The sequence below is a fragment of the Epargyreus clarus genome, unplaced genomic scaffold (genome assembly GCF_041222505.1).
Source record: "Epargyreus clarus isolate Ecla_fem2 unplaced genomic scaffold, WU_Ecla_fem_2.2 ptg000003l, whole genome shotgun sequence".
NCBI classification, from domain to species: Eukaryota; Metazoa; Arthropoda; class Insecta; order Lepidoptera; family Hesperiidae; genus Epargyreus; species Epargyreus clarus.
Genome location: NW_027332211.1, coordinates 8,353,493 through 8,371,446, shown reverse-complemented (window position 1 = coordinate 8,371,446; position 17,954 = coordinate 8,353,493). Strand labels below are relative to the sequence as shown.

General features: G+C 34.0%; 1 protein-coding gene across 1 annotated transcript in view; it reads right to left on the bottom strand.

The window, feature by feature from the left end:
• LOC140752478 (semaphorin-1A) overlaps nt 1-17,954 on the bottom strand; it is a 180,629-nt gene that overhangs the window by 106,932 nt on the left and 55,743 nt on the right. Inside the window, exon 3 of the mRNA XM_073086815.1 lies at nt 2,730-2,777. The gene's annotated coding sequence lies outside the window, so the exon portion shown is untranslated. The remainder of the gene's footprint in view (nt 1-2,729; nt 2,778-17,954) is intronic.

The window sequence follows — 17,954 nt, the reverse complement described above, 5'->3', positions numbered from 1 at the left end:
TAGTCTAGATGAAATACATTAAACAACAGCGCCATACATGGCTAAGTTGAGCAATAGAGAACTAGGTAATTTTTCGATTGGCGTGTCGCATGCTTCTGACTATTCGGGTTATATTGTATTTAGGAACTTTACAAAAATATTGCCTTGTTAATGGATACTAAAGCAGCAAGATACTAAGGTGTGACAGCGATTTGGAGCATTTACAGTGTTTTTTACCTAAAAATACATATAAAAACAAATATTCGCGTAGTAGGAAATTCTTTATGAGTTTGGGTGTGCTTGTCGCATATTAAATGGGTGTATCCTTTACAATTTGCGTTTGGGTAACTACAATTGTTTTATTTTGCTAAATGCAGAGCATGAATATGTGTGAATATGGTTTGGACGTTTTCCTACGTCCGTGCATGATAAAGATGGGTATAATATAATTATTTGAATATGTTTGTAAATGAATATACTTATATCTATTTCGTAATTTTTAATGTTATCACTGTTTAATTTTTAAAGCGGGTTTCTCCAAAAAAGAGGAAAAGTGTTTATAATGTTTCTTAGAAATCGTAATCTATGGGATTTTAAAATAAAAGTTACACGTTCTGAGAATGAGTAACGTCTTGACAATACATGCTTCTGGCATTTCCTGTTTCGAGCTTTGTTCACGTTGACATTTTATTAATTTACTGCCAAAGAATCATCTGAACATTATGGAGATAATCATTTTTTTAATTTGTAGAATATTATAAATTTGATGAGTTATTTATGCTAATATATAGGTTAAGAGGCCTTAATTTATATTTATTAGGTATATGATCGAATCGGAATGTGATCTAATTTGCTAGGATCCAAATCTATGCGAATTAAAACCGGTTTAGTGTCCGATACGCTGCTATAAACACATAGTAAGAAAAATATCCAGTGTCTTGAAGATTTAAATATCAGTAATAAATGGTAATAGACCGAGCAGACAGCTAATTTCGCATTGGTATTGATAATCCAAAATTATGGATTTCAAAAAATAGATTCTAGTAAATATCGAATGCTTGTCGCCTAGAAACTCTTACAGGATGACAAAAAATAAAAAGTTAATTACAGAAGTACCTATGAAGTGTCGAGTCTCCAATTATCGATACAGATATCGATTATCGATAAGAAAAAATGGAATCTTCCCCTCCTAAATTGACTCTATACTCTCTATATTAGAAATTAAAAACTTCTCTGATACCAAGAATATTAAAGTGGTAACATTATCTTAAATAGTGGTTATTTCACGTTTACTTAATCAGAATTACGTTATCGCATTATGCCCGTAGGCAATAGAACAGGTGGCTAAGCGATTCTCGTTGAAACCAGTGAATCTAGTTTAGTCTATTTCAGTTTAACAAAACTTTACGATAACGCCTACCGCGACCGGCAGATTTAAAGCAGTTCAAATGATTTTATTAATGTTGGTTTGGCATTGCTTGCAATGAGTTAGTTGTTCAGTAGTTCAATTGACTACAAAGGGTCTAAACGGGTTGTTGAGTTCGATAAAACACTTAGAATAGAACACACAATATCTCTTAGCAGTAATAGAAAGAAAATTCGTAATGAAATAAAAAGAGATTTATGTCAAAACTAGCAAGCATTTTGGTTAGTTTCCTTTACCCATGGTTATCCGCAATACTCTAACTTTGAATGAAAAACAGCGTCCCTAAGGTTGATTCCAAAAATGCGAGTAATAGAGAGTAGCCCCGTAACTTTGAACAAAGTTGAAATTTTAAATATTTGGAATCTGTAATATCTTTTATAATAGGTTCCAAATTTTAAAATGTCAATTACCTAATTACATTTTTAAACCAGAATACATGTGCGTAATCACTGCTGCCTGCTACGTCAATAGGTGCGACGATGCTACTACTATCTAATCAAAATAGTTCTACTATCGTTAATTTGAACTACAAATAACATGCCTTCGCGTTTCAATAAAACATCTCTATTCCGTTATACCTCAGCGCACATTAAAATATATACGTGTTTTTGTATGTAGCAGAACGTTTGCGTATTATAATCTTTCCGTGGCGTGGGCTGGCGCGCCTCGTGAATGAGCAGGTGCCACCTCCGCCAACGCCCACGCGCCTAATTATTCATTTACCGGCTCTTATCGGTATATTCACATGCGCATGTGATACAACCGTATTGACATGTCTTTTGACCCTCCTTTATTTTAGATCAGGGACGATAATTTATTATAGTGGCGGGAGAAATACGTAGGTATAATATTTTTGAAAGCAGCTTAAACATTACAATGACATTATTATTTTTTACCATAGATAAGTAGATATCTCACCGCCTAGTAATTGAAGAAAGCCATTAAATGGCTTAAACGGCTGACAATTATGTCAGCCATTCAATGGCTGTTATGGTGTAATTTACGCTGAACAATGCCAACATGCGCAGTTAAGTCGTGCAAGAACACGAAATCGAAGAAAAAGTGCGGAGAAATATCGTTTCATTCGTAAATGATCTAAAAACTATTTTTATTTTATATTTTTCAAACACGAAAATAGATGACAGCAATGACATGACACTGACAATTTCAATTGAGAAAACTAGTTACGTTTTCTTGTTAGGAGTGAGTAATCTTTACTAATCTATGTTTATGTTTCACTGAAAAATAAATACGTAAATCAAAAATATTACAAACAGGAGGTCCAATATATTATGGAGACATAAAAAATTGTAATGAAACTTACCAATTTGTACGATACGCTTTACTGGCCATGATAGTATCTGCATATTTCCTGTAACAAACACGAAAAGAGTGATTAGAATAATGAAAAACACAGAATATAGAACAGAACAGATAAAATCAAAGCAATCGAAACACAACTACTATATAATATTGCTTAATAATCTCGAACAAGAAATCTGTCGTGAGAGATTATTTTTCAAAAGTCCACAGTGCCAGCGGCGCCTTACTTTCAAGTTTGGAGATGCTGGATTGCGTGTGTGGAGTTCTGACATTACATGTATGTAATTAGCGTCCCGAAAGTCGAGATTGTTTAATTTAAACTTGAATAAAACTCACTTGTTTTAATTTCAATTGCCTCAGAACAATCCATCGGTATTTTACAGAATAACAAAGTCAGTTTCGAATTCTATTTCGAAGTTTATTTTTCGAATTTCACGAAACACTTCAAACAGTACACGGTCATTTATAATATTAAATTTAATATCATCTCGCAGCGTTCAAGACTGGTTTACGATAACTGGCCGGCAGGGAACTAGTACATAAATTGTGGTTACCGATTGATAGACGAACGGAAGTTTACAATGTTACTAACCGAACAAGAACATAAAGCTTACGCTTTCTTAGACATTGAACTGGTTATGAGGGTACCAGCCATTTACTAAAGTAAAATACTGAATACCGTGAAAAAAAAAGTATGTATAAGATCAAAATTCATGTATGTTATACTGAAGGTGTGGAGAGAGTAAATGCTAACCAGGGCAAAGTTCGATCGGGGGACTGTGCTTAAAGGATTCGGTTCTTTGGAGATTCGGGAGTCCTCTACCTAGCGCGAAGAACGGCGACAGTCAATGGTTTTAGCACCGTAGAAATTCCTCGTCATTTTTAAGGTAATTTTTAATGTTTTAAGGTTTACCCTTCATCAAAAAAAAAAGGTATAAGAGGAGCGAAAGGCTCGAGGAAATAATTATCAGGTACTTTAACAAATCAACGGACTGTGAGGAAACATGTACAAGACAAAGGTTGTTTTCATGGGTATATGAGACTTCATTACCAGCCCCTTAGACTTACCAACCCCTTACTTCGCTAGATTGATTGACTATGTCCCTCTCTCGTTGTGAGAGGCCAGTACCCTGTAGGTAAACAATAGTGACGATAAACGTGAAGTTGGTACGATAGCTTCAGAATAGCCAATCTAAGTGAACGCGAGATGTATTTCCAGTAAATAGAAACGAAATCATTAAAATTACTTCTATTAATATGTCAAAAGTCAGGGCCGACGTGTCATCCATAATAGTTTACAATTTACTTACTTACGAAGATTAATACTTCGTTAACCCCAGGGCATCTTAAATTGCTTGTCTCGTTCACTAACGTTGAGATTTAGAATAATGAGAAAAATAACTAATGATGATATATTGTTACAATATTCGTTAATGAAGCGAAAAAATCTTTTAACTTAATTTTGTTTTAAGGTTCATTGCTATCGCACGACTGCAGAATATAATTAACTAGTTTTTGCCCGCGGCTTCGCCCGCGTTTAAAAGAAAATAATATAACATACATAAAACTGAAAATTCGTACCTTCAACTTTGCTAAAGATCATCACTTGATCAAATGCATAATAGTTTACGATTAAATCCTTACTAATATCGATTAAAATAATCGATGTTTTGGGTCCAAGAGATCGATTCTCCGATTAATCGATCTTAGATAGCCATTCCTAGTTCTCGTGGGATTTCCGGGATAAAAACTATCCTATGTCTTTTCTCGGGTCTCAGACTACCTTTGTACAAAATTTCATTAAAATCGGTCCAGTGGTTTGGGCGTGAAGAAGAGACAATCAGACAGACAGACAGACAGACAGAGTTTCGGATTTATAATATTAGTAAGGATTATCTTTAGTAAATATTTTATTCTCATATAAAATATTTTCTAAAGATCATTAATAAATGGATATAGTTTAAAATATATTTGTTGAAAGTAGAGAAAATCTATAACAAATAACCTAATATTTGATCAATAATAAAACATAGTTTTGAGAATTTTTGATCGTAACTCAAATAAAACGTAACTTAATTAAAAAGCACAAAACATTTTTTTTAGCTTTCATAAAATGTATCTACTAAATATATGAATAAGTTCACATTTAACTTATATACATTATTAAATTTAAAAATTATTGAAAATGTCAATTATAAATGAGTTATCTTGAATAATTTTAACTTGGGTTCAAAATTGTCGCCTGTAAGAACCCTTATACAAATACGAAAGTTAACCAATTACCCGCACTTGGGGTTTCTAAGGATTAATAAATCACCGCTTTAGTTTCTAGTAATAGAATCCATTAGACCTTAAAGTTTCCTTCACAATTTAAGCCAAAAGTTACAGTTAACATTTGTAGTTACTCTAAATCTGTATAGATAAAGTTCAAACGTGATGTTATTTAAAAGTCAACTTGTAATTCTAAAGTATTTGTAAAGCATTTTTGGCACTAACTTTTTTATTTAGAAGTGATTTCACAAGTAACTTGTAATAACGATTGATAACGAATATATACGATATGTATATGTTATATTTTCAAACGAGATACTTTATCAATTTCCAAAGCAAAAAACAGACAAAAATAATTTTTCCAAATAACTACATATTATTCTCATGTGTATTTTAGGCGTTTAATCGTCTTTCTTTCCATTTAAACAAATTATAGATAAAAAAGAAAGCACATATAAGAAAATGGACTTCTTGCGTCGCTTCTTCTCCATAGCGAAACATCTTCCGAAGCGGTGGTACTTTGTCGTGTTTCAAAAAGTGTTCTATATGAATCAAATTTGAATAAATGAGATTTGAATTGGAACAGAAAAATGATTTTACAGGCACTAAAATTTGGCTACTTTTCATCTCTCTAAATAATTATTCTGCATAAAAAATTAAAACTGTGCAAAGTGCGTGAATTACGCGCGAATGTACCATCGATAACTATCATATTGAAATAAAGAAAAAAATATAAAATGTCGCGAAAAAAAAAAAGCAAGTTGTGTAATACGATATTTAGGAGCGTAATCACGAGACGCACGCCGCACGGCTCACTCGCTCGTCAAACGACGCCAACTTTTCCACAACACCAATAACCGTAAAATTCGATTATCGGTTACCGCGTGCACTGAAACGAAAACGACAGTTGCCTAAACCGATATTGCAGTTTTAAACACGAGTCTTTCGCTCAGGACTGTTTTGTGAGTGAAAAAAATACACCACTATTTTTACTCCAGTAATTTTATTTGTATATCAGAAATAGTCGTTTAAGCAGAAATTGATACATTAACAGAAAAAGTTAAGGAGCGATTTACATTCACGTACTTTGATCTGTTTAAGGTACTTTAAGCTTCGACGACGCACAGGGTTGCCCAAATTAACGGTAAAATATTGTGCAATCACCCAAAAACACTAAAACTATGTGTTAAACAGACATTTTTAGGTAACCATTAGAAATAATTATAACACAATAGAATAACGATAGACACGTGGGCTGACTACTGTTTATTACTACCCACAATTTATTGTATAAAGTCAGATAAGTCAAAACTAGTCATGTGAGGCTCTTGAACACAAAGCTAATTAAATAAAAATATACGTAACAAAAAAGCAAGACTGCGTTTATGGTATTTGTTTTTTTTTACAAAGTTTATAGTTTATTGTTGAAGATACATATATAAACTCAATATAAATTAATTTACTTTTAAATATATCTATGTGTCACTCTTTGATTTGATCAGTCTGTCTGTCAAGTGTATGTATAATGTAGTGTACAGATTCCAAGTAATATATCGTGATTAATCCTGCAAGTTCGTTTATATTATCCCATAACTTCTTCAGGTTATGGTTCCCAGATCACAAGAACACCGCGCGAATATTAATATTGGATAATATTGAATAATATCTTGTAAAAATAAAAGTCGCCTACAAAAACAAAATACGGCGAATTTTCACAAAATGTCATCGAATTTTATTTCCTTTGAAAAATTAAAAGGAATGGAAAATTACATTTCCTGGAAATTCATGATGAAGATGATTTTAATACAAGAAGATTTGTGGGAATGCGTGGAAAATAAGGAAGATGATAGTAAGAAACAACAGAAAGCGTTAGCCCGAATTGCTTTGTCTGTTGAATCATCAGTGATTCCACACATACGCATCGCGAAGTCAGCACATGAAGCCTGGACCAGCTTGTCGAAAGCATATGAGGACAAAGGTTTATGTCGCAGGCTGGGTCTCCTCAGAAAATTATTTGCAATAAAACTCAATGAGAGTGAGGACATGGAAAGCTACATTAACAAAATTACGGGATTGTCACAGCAGTTGAGCGAGATAGGCGCACCTTTAGAGGATGATTTTGTAGCAGTGATTATGTTAAGCGGTTTAACATCTGACTACGATCCTCTTATAATGGCTTTAGAGAATTCGAATGTGGTACTATCCAGTGAAATTGTTAAAGGAAAGTTATTGCAGGAGAATATCCGAAGATATGACAAGGGTGAAGATGCTTCCGCCTTGTTTGTTCGAAAACAAACAAGATGTTTCCGGTGCAAGAAATTAGGTCATGTCATTAAAGATTGTCACAAGTCGAGCTGTAAAAAGAAGACCAATACTGACAAATCGAAAGGCCTACTATCTGCGTTGTCAGCGAACATTATGCATGGTTCTTGGTATGTGGACAGCGGTGCCACAGAACACATGAGCGGTGACAAAAGTATTATAAGGAATTTTGTAAATGAAGACAAAATAGATGTAACCATAGCGAACGGTGATAAGCTATATACCGCTGGCAGAGGTACAGTGAGGGTCAATATGCGAAAAGGTAACGTTAGAACAATAAATAACGTATATTATGTACCCAATTTAACAACAAATTTGTTATCTGTTAGCGCTATGACTGCAAAAGGGCTTAAATTGGTCTTTAACAATAGCAAGTGCAATATTTTTGATAATAAGAATGTAATTGCTACAGCCACTTTATGTAATGGTGTCTATTGCTTAGACACAGTTGATTCGTCTAAATTTAACTGTAACATTAGTCTTAATAGCATTTCAGATTCAGGTTGTACTAAGAAGAAATTAGATGTGAATAAGCAAGATACAGGTACAGCTGTGGCGATACCTGTCGTTACTGAGAAAGATAGTGTTTCTCAGCAGGTATGGCATCGTCGTCTTGCACATCTTAATGTTCGTAGTATGGAGTTATTAAGACAAGGTATGGTTACAGGAATTTCATATGATAAAACTAATTTCCAAAAATGTGTATCATGTATCGAGGGAAAGCAAACTCGTGCATCATTTCCTAAGCGTTCTTTTAATAGAGCGACAGAAGTCTTAGAGTTGGTTCACACTGACTTGTGTGGTCCATTGCCTTCTACGTCGATTGGTGGAGCTAGATATTTCGTAACGTTTATTGACGATTTTTCTAGGAAGACTTTTGTTTATTTTTTGAAGAGGAAAGATGAAGTTTTTGAAACATTTAAATTTTGGAAGGTTTTAGTTGAAAATCAGACGAATAAGAAATTAAAACGTATACGTAGTGATAATGGAACTGAATATTGTAATTTTAGATTTCAGATATTTCTGAAGCAGAATGGTATTGTACACCAGACAACAGTGCCATACTCTCCTCAGCAAAACGGAGTTGCTGAACGTGCTAATAGAAGCATAATGGAGAAGACACGCTGCATGCTTCGAGAAGCCAACCTTGGGCAGAACTTTTGGGCTGAAGCCGTAAACACAGCTGTCTATCTCAAGAATAGATCTCCAACTTTGGCAGTTAGAGGCTGCACTCCGGAGGAGAAGTGGATGAATAAAAAGGTATCCATATCACATTTACGTACTTTTGGCTGTATTGCATATGCACATATAAATAAAAGAAACAAATTGCAAGCCAAAGCTAAGAAGTATATTTTCGTAGGCTATTGCGAAGATACTAAGGGGTATAGATTATTAGACCCTGACAACCCTAGGGACTGTACTAAAGCTAGGGATGTTACATTTTTAGAGGATAGATTTATGAATGTGTCAAATGATGATAATAATCATAAAGAATCATTTAAACGAGTGACTTTCAATTTAAATGACAAGGAACCTCCTAAGGAATCATCTACTGAGGAAAATATCTCAGTTACGGTTAATTCTGATGACACATCTTTAATTCAGCTTGAACCGAGATATAGCGTGATATCAGTACATGATTCTGACAGCGAGGAGAGTTTTTATTCAAATGATACTGCGGATAAAACTTATGTTCCAGAGGAAGAGGAGTCATCTTCTAGTTCATACGCGGAAGAAGAAATGAACTCCGATTCTATGTTGTCCTATATGGTCAATGAAATGTCACGTACTACTGACGGTGATGAACCACAGACAGTAAAGGAAGCCTTGAGTGGTCCAGAAGCAGACAACTGGAAAAAGGCAATGCAAGATGAGTATAATTCATTTCTTGTCAACAAATGTTGGACACTTACTGATCGAATTAGTGGTCGCACACCGGTAAAATGTAAGTGGATATTTAAAAAGAAACTAGGTCTCAATGGTGAACTTCTTAAATATAAAGCTAGATTAGTAGCTAAAGGCTTCACACAAAAATACGGGATAGACTATAATGAGACGTTCTCTCCTGTTGTTCGTTATTCAAGTATTCGAACACTGTTAGCAATAGCTGCTGAATATAATATGGATATTCAACACTTGGATGTAAAGACAGCTTTTCTTCATGGTGATCTCCAAGAATTAGTATATATGGAGCAGCCGGAATCCTTTAAAATTAAAGGAAGTGAGAATAAGATTTTTAAGCTTAATAAAGCTATTTATGGCTTAAAGCAAGCAGCTAAAGCATGGAATGAGAAGATTAATATGGTTTTGTGTGACAAGTTAAAATTTTCGAGGTCAACATTAGAAGCATGTGTTTATTATAAACATAGCAAAGATAAGCTTATTATAATAGCACTTTATGTTGATGACATTTTGGTAATGTCAACACCTAATACTTTTCAGGAAGTAATTGAAATTAAGAAGAAACTCAACAGTGAGTTCGAAATTACAGATTTAGGGCCAGCAAGACACGTCCTAGGAATGAGAATCTGTAAGTTGAAAGATAAGATAACCCTAGATCAAACTAACTATATTGAGAAAGTTTTACAGAGGTTTAAAATAGAAGATTGTAAACCCGCAGTGACGCCTATGGAGACTGGTATAAAACTTGAAAAATCACTTAATGATGAAAGTGGTAAGTTTGAGTACAGGAGTCTAATAGGATCGCTGATGTATATTGCGGTAGGATCGCGTCCAGATATTGCACACGCGGTCAGCTATCTGAGCCAGTTTAACAATTGCTACAACAAATCTCATTGGATATGTGCCAAAAGAGTACTTCGTTATCTTAAAGGAACAAAAGAATTATGTTTGAACTTTGAGAAGAGTGGAACAATAATAACAGGCTATGCAGATGCTGATTGGGGGAGAAATGACGTTGATAGAAAATCCTACACCGGGTATATCTTTCGAGTCGGTAAATCTGTAGTTTCCTGGGAGAGCAGAAAGCAGAGAACCGTAGCGTTGTCAAGTACTGAGGCGGAGTACATGTGTCTCTCTGACACTTGCAAGGAGGCTATTTTTCTTCGTAATCTTTTGCAGGAAATATTAGGTATGTCATCTAAAGTTACAATTTTTAATGATAACCAATCTGCACAAAAACTATGTAAGAATACTGTCTTTCATGCTAGAACTAAGCACATAGACATTCGCCACCATTTCATTAGGCAACACATTTGTGATGGTTTTATAGATGTAAAATATTTATGCTCTAAGGAAATGTTAGCCGATTTATTAACCAAACCATTGTCAAAAGAAATTCACAATAATTTTGTAAGTCAATTGTTCAAAGGTTAATTTAGTTGTTTTTAAAGATCTATTGTTATGTTGTATTGAGATTGTTAAAGTGTAAAGCGACACATAGTTTAATTTATATTGGTTTAAGGGCTAGTGTTGAAGATACATATATAAACTCAATATAAATTAATTTACTTTTAAATATATCTATGTGTCACTCTTTGATTTGATCAGTCTGTCTGTCAAGTGTATGTATAATGTAGTGTACAGATTCCAAGTAATATATCGTGATTAATCCTGCAAGTTCGTTTATATTATCCCATAACTTCTTCATTTATTTGCACAATTTATAGAAAATTTTCTTCCATTGACTTTAATAGCAAAGAAAATTCATGAAATAAAAAAATGATAAAAACACATCACCGCTATTCAATAAAACACGTTTTTTTTAAGTATTTATCTCCAATATTTTTAATTCTATAATGATTGTCAATTAACTTGAAGTGATTATAATAATACCGGTTATAAGTTCAAAGGTTCCTCAATAATATACCTAATGTTTGAAAATATCAAAATACGAATTAATAAGGAAGAAAAATTAATTTATCTAACAGTAAGTCACGACAGGCGAGGCTTCATTAAATCGTATTGAAATGTATGCTAGCAACTCAATTAATATTACACGAGACGAAGACATATTTGGCTTCTATGTTTTGAAGTAAATAAATTAAATATACTAATATATCAACTAGTTGTATATATATAGTTGTCTGTAGATATAATTTATATCCTTAAATTTAAATCCATGGCAACGGTAATTGGTAAGCAAATCTTACCAATGATTGACGAATTTTCGCCAAATCTAGATCTTTAGTGGGCCAAATTTTGATAATAACGGATGAAAGTCTGGTATCAGTGGTATTTCGTATCATCCGTCCGTATGTTATTTTATATTTTATGTATATAGAAAAAATAATAGTACATATGGTATTAAAGCCCTGGTTACTGTAAAAGCTTGTTCAATGTTCACATCCAAATTCTGTTCGGAGTTATTCGCAAATCTGCCCATTGTAAGAAAGTTAATCCGAAAACTCGTCATGTTTGAATCAAGAACCAACAAAAAAGTATTGACATAAAGTCTTTATCACGATAGATCAAAAGGATGTCAGTTGAAAAAGTGTTTAATCACAAGGAAAGATAGAAAGCGTTTGTAAAAGTAGTCACAGATAGAGTAATGATCGCCGGCGGAGCTGTTCTAATGGCGGAGTTAATCGTTATCTGCGAGGGAATTGAGGCGCGATTAACATTAATCATAGAGATAGGGGTCGAGAGTAGGGATGGCGATCTAGATCGATTAATCGGAGAATCGATCTTTTGGGCCAAAATATGTATTATTTTAATCGATCTCCTGCAATAGATCGATTCCGCGAATCGATCTTTCATCCTAGTAAATCGAAAGTCGATCTTTTTGAAGTTGAAGATTATCAAATGTGTTATAGACATTTTTATGCTGACGGATACGTATTTCATCGCATTGCCATTGGTCCTGTTGAAGTTATGATAAAAAGATCAAAGATCGATTCGGGCCTCCGTTTTTTTGTGAATCGATTTATCGCACTTTGATTCGAATCGATTCAAGAATCGATCTTTTCGGAAAGAATCGCCATCCCTAGTCGAGAGGACTAATTGTGAGCATCACTCCTACCATACATCCCACTCGAGTGTGTAACAGCCGTTGGGTGAATGACAACACCATATAGAGGCGCTGTAGATGAAGCTGATATATGACCATGTGGATTTAGTAATCGCGTATGACATTGCGTGATATTCCGCCATTAATAATACTTTTTGCTAATTTCAAACACTGAGGGATTAGAATTGATGAGGCTTAACTGTTTGGATATGCTGATGTTTTAATACAATTGAAATATAAGTAGTGTTAGTAGGTATTCATTTGCTTCATATAATTGTCAATCGATGCAGTTATTTCTACTGTTTTTGTTCCGTTTTGTACTCCTGTAGTTCCTTCTTTTATTTTTGTATTTTGTCTTTAATTCAGACGTTTGTCTAGAAAAGCTGCAAGACCATCAATTGTAAAGTGTTTTATTGCATGACTGCCACTTTCTTATTGGCGGACTATCATTTGTAATAAATAAAATGCTATTCGTTCTTATTGGTATACTCTGAAGATTATTATTATTCTATTATAATAATATAACATTATTTAATAATAATCTGTTGCAGTAATCTCGGACAGAATTAAGGCTAATAATTTACTACTAAGATGTAAAAATATTTGTTTTATAAATTAAAAGCTCGTCTGATAAATTCGTGTAAACATCATTTTTCTATTGCAAATTTTCCTGTTAAAAAATACAGGGTATTTTTTACAATGTGTTTCTTTTACAGAATTAAAGTAAGAATTAATTTGATCAAATATCTTGGTACATGAAAGAACAACTAAAAATACTTTGAAATTCGATATTTTAGCGTAGGTATCGCTTAAGTGGTTCTCGGTGCCATAATTTCGCCATATTTTTGCGCTGAGTTGTGCGGGCATCGCGTGAGCAGCGCCGTGCCTGGCTCCGCCGGCCGGTGTCCCGTTGTCATGTCTCCGGTCACGCCACATTCTCCCCAACGGTCGATTGAATAACTATGTATCTATCACCTACTATAACCAAGTAAAGTACTTATATATCGATACCTTAATTCGTAAATCAGCCAACTCCACTTATTGTCAACATGTTTTTTTATTTATTTTGATTTCGTTCAACGCTATTTACTATCAAAATAAATAAAAAAAAAACATTTTGACAAAAAGTGGAGTTGGCTAATTTGCGAATTAAGTTATCGCTATGAAAAAGTTGAAAAACAAAGATACGCTAATACAAATTAGATTTGATCAGCCCTTTTTTATAGTATTGAAGCAGCACACAACCATACAATCCATCTTATGGTGAGTGGTTCCTGCCGCCCATGGGTATAATAATATGTAATCTATCCCAGATTCCTACCTGAGGTCGGGCACAGATGCGTAACAGCATCTTATTTATAGTTTATATTGTCAGGGTTGTTTAAACATAAATTTATGCTTGAATTTTATACTTTTTAATAAGTAATCCGTTTGCATTATGGGCATATTTAATAAAAAATGACTTTGTTAATTAAAATGAAATTAATGAAACGTGTCGTAGGCACTTATCATTACACGTCACTATGATTTGCATCGTATCTTGTAATAATTGTGTTTATTTACTATTTATAATAAATAACAATTCTAGTATTGCTGCATTTTATACACCTATTATCCTATATATAAAATTCTCGTGTCACAATGTTAGTTACCGTACTACTCCGAAACGACTTTACCGATTGTATATGCATATTCAGTAGATCCGAGAATAGGCTTCTATCTATTTTTCATACCCCTAAGGGTTTTTAACCCTTAACATTTTTTTATTTATATGGCAACGCAAAGTTTGCCGGGTCAGCTAGTTATTTCTATATATTTGCATACAATTGTGCGTGGTGTCATCGCGTGACGGAAGGAACGGTGCCTGGTTCCACCGGCCGGTGTCCCGTCTACCATCATTTATACTTATCACTTCAATTGGATGTCTACGAAGGTATATTGACTTCTTGACAACATTGGTATTGCTATTTAATTTTGTAATATTGTCGGATAGGGTAAAGTCGAAGATAGGGCATGGAGGCAGCTCGTCAGATCATTCACCGAGGCTTACCATATCGGGCATGACATCTGTAATGAAGAAAGCGACGAAGATGATTGTTATTACTACGAGTATTGCACTCCTCAAAAAGGTTGTCTCTCTCGATCGAAAGTATTGTTTTAATTTTGTTGTCAATTTGTCTTAAGTATCTATTATTTTAACCCGTATACACAATACATTTACATAGTAACTTACATTCAGCTACATTTTATAATTATTTTAGATCTATATGAGTAACTTAAAAACCTGTCAAATTACATAATGTTTAATGTGCCCACTTACATGACGTTATATAAAATGTATTCTATGCGATACTATAAAAAATCTATCGCATAAATAGTTTTATTTATTATCAAATAGAGAGATACCGCAGATACTTGATCGATAGAGGTTTTTATTACGACGCTGGGTAATCAATCAAGATGTCGTATATTTATAAATCGATCCGTATTAGAGTGCTTTATATTCAATGGGGTTTTCCTGGTAAATTTACTGCAAGTAAGAAGAAAATCTATTACTGCAATTATGTCCTAAAGCAGTCGGATTAGTTTAAATTTAAAGTAAATAAAAAGTCTAACTACGTGAGTAATTTTTTTTTTATTAGATCCACTATTCACTATTGTTTGTTTTCCTATTAGTTATTAAAAATACTAAATCATATTTAAATTACTTTCAAAATATTTATTTGTATAGAATTTATATCGAACGTCAACAGCTAGCCTGGCTGCCAACACACCGGATGGAGGAGTTTTACTATGGAGGAAAGCGGCGTAAAAACTCTATGTGCATAATTAATATTATTGTCCCATTTAAAAAAGTAATATCTAACGAATAATCACCGCCTTTTTGAAGTCGGTTAAAGAGAAACGTTACGGTTACGGTTGCATACACACTTCCTTTTGCTGTTCATCCATTTGATATGTAAAACAAAACGAAGAGTTGTTAAAATTCAAATTGCTTACTTTTTTATACAGTAGGTCTTTTTACACTTAAGGCCAGTATGTAAGGGTATAGTTTATTCTTTAACGTGGCAAGAAAATTCATCTTAGTATTGACGCAGTGACACCTCATTTCATGTGCTTGATTTACAGTGTGCTGCTATTTCAGTTTTTTTAATATATCATTTGTATTACTATTTACCGATGACATTGATCAAAGGTATTAATTTATGATGTAATTGGGCTGTCACTCTTTGCCACATTCGATGCAGAAAACATTTACCTATGTAAAATAGTTATTTAAAAGAAAATACGTGTGATATCCAATCGGCTATTACACGCATTTTCTTTACGTATTGGAATAAGATCACAGTATTCTATTATATTATCATTTTGTTAAAAAAAACTAAAACCATAGATTAGACTAACACAAAGAAAGTTCATACAAACAACATTGTTTATAAGGAAGGAATAATGAGACATTTGTTCACGGTGAAGATAGATCGATTTAAATGTTCTTCGAACGGGACTTTGCTATTCAACGTCTCGTCTTAAATGTCTCGGTTTCCTTTTACAATATGTCTTAAAGTGAACATCGACTTCCTTATAGGTTAAACCGTAGATAAACAGCTGCCTGATACTCTGAGTCTTCTGTGAGGGCGATGGCATACGTAATACTTTTTGCCGCGAAAACTCACGACTTGCCAACTTGTTCTACCGCAAGCGAGTAACTTCATGCGAGTTGTTTATATGCACATTTATCCAGAAGGACTATAGCCTAAACTTATAAGAGGAAACGTAATACGTGCAGTGAATAGGTAATAGATTGATGATGATACGAGTAAAAACGGCTGATTCACGATATTCTCGCTAAAGATAATTAAATAAACTGCGTAGGTACTTAGACATTGCGGATATTTCTTGATTAAGGTGAGGTTAAACGCTCTTTCAGAGATATTCTATTTATAGTTTCTTTTAATCACATTAAATTTTAGTCAAAAATGTGAAATGTTGTAAACGACAGGATAATCAACGTTTCACATTATGGAAAGTTTGATGTTATTACCATACAACATTAAATGTTATAACTTTATCGTTCTACTCGATAATCGTTATATGTGTGACACGTCAATTTAGCGCTTTCGCCGCTAGAGCACGATTTGAAAATTACTCAGTCAGTGGAAATTTCTCGTTCAATAGCGCAATCCCGTGTGTTCAAATCTGTGTGGCTTGTTGATCGTCAATATCGCGTGGTTCAGCGTTCGTGGTTCTTGGCATTTGTATTTTTACCAGCTTTTATTTACTTTGTTCTTTTCGTATGTCTTTCCAGTTCAAAATTTACAAGCTATTTTTTAAGTACTTGCTGTTAATAATTTTGTTTTTGCCATACTTGTAATAAAGTAGATATCATTGACCTACTTTGATGGCGAAACCGATTTTTGATGCTTCTCAGTTTGACATCCATAACGAAGTCATTATTAATTCTATTATGTATGGAAAATCACGCTTTTTTATAATATAGGAGTAGCAGACGAGCATACAGTCCACACGATGGTAAGTGGCTACTGCCGCCCATGGACATCTGTAATCAACCCCAGAGAGGATTAGATATACCTGAGGTCGGCCACAGATGCGCCGCTACCCCTGAGGACTAAGCTGGAACGCCTTGGAAAAGTATGTCTCCTTTACCACACCCTTCAAAACGGAACACAGCAGCGCTTAACACTGCTGTTTTTAGGCAGAAATAGGTGTGGCGGTGGTGCCGTCGGAGTCGAGGCCACAAAGGGTTCTACCAACTTCAAAAACCACAAAGGGTTCTTCACCTTCACGCTGATAAAATTAAAAAAATATTCTTAGAAAAATCTATACTTACATAAATTAGTAATTCTTCATAGCCCTATAGGATTACCATGGTTAGATGTTGAATGGTACATAAACAAGCAATCGCATAACATCAGCACGTAGATCCACAATTTTATGATTTCATAAATGGCGACCACGTCTATCGATGTCTCTGCAGTAGAACATCATAGAGCCCTAACACCTTCGATGGCGAATACGACCAAAAAATCGAAATTTGCATTAGAAAAGTAGATAGTGTGCGGTTATTCTAAATCCCTGGCGTTGCTCCCGGCCAATCGGATCGCGTCTAACGCACTACTTTATTTGCACCTGCCTCAACAGGAAGCTAATGAGCCTCCACCCGGCTTGATGCACTCACCCAGACGTGCAATTTGAAACCATAACAAGGTGCAAGATTATGAGTGTTGCTCCAATCGTATTGTTGTTTTTTCGTACTTTTGTTGAATTTATAGCTTGGTAAGAAAGTTACAGCTGATAGAACTTTTGTGTGGATAAGAAGAGACACAGGGGTAGCAACGTATCTGTGGAAAATCTCAGGCAGGACTCTTATTCTACTTTATAATAATGCGTATTTAGTATTAGGTATATGGTCTATCGATTATAAGAATGTTAACCAAATTAAAAAAATAAGTAAACAAGTCAAACAAAAAATATCCTTACATTATAACTTAACGTGAATTTATTTTACGTTTATTTTATGTTTTACTGTTATTACTAACAACACGACTTCCTTCTCTAGATTTCAACTAGAGCTTACATAACACTATATCCTGATTTCACGGAAATCCGTAGCAAAACTATTATTGAAAGCGGTAATTAAAATTT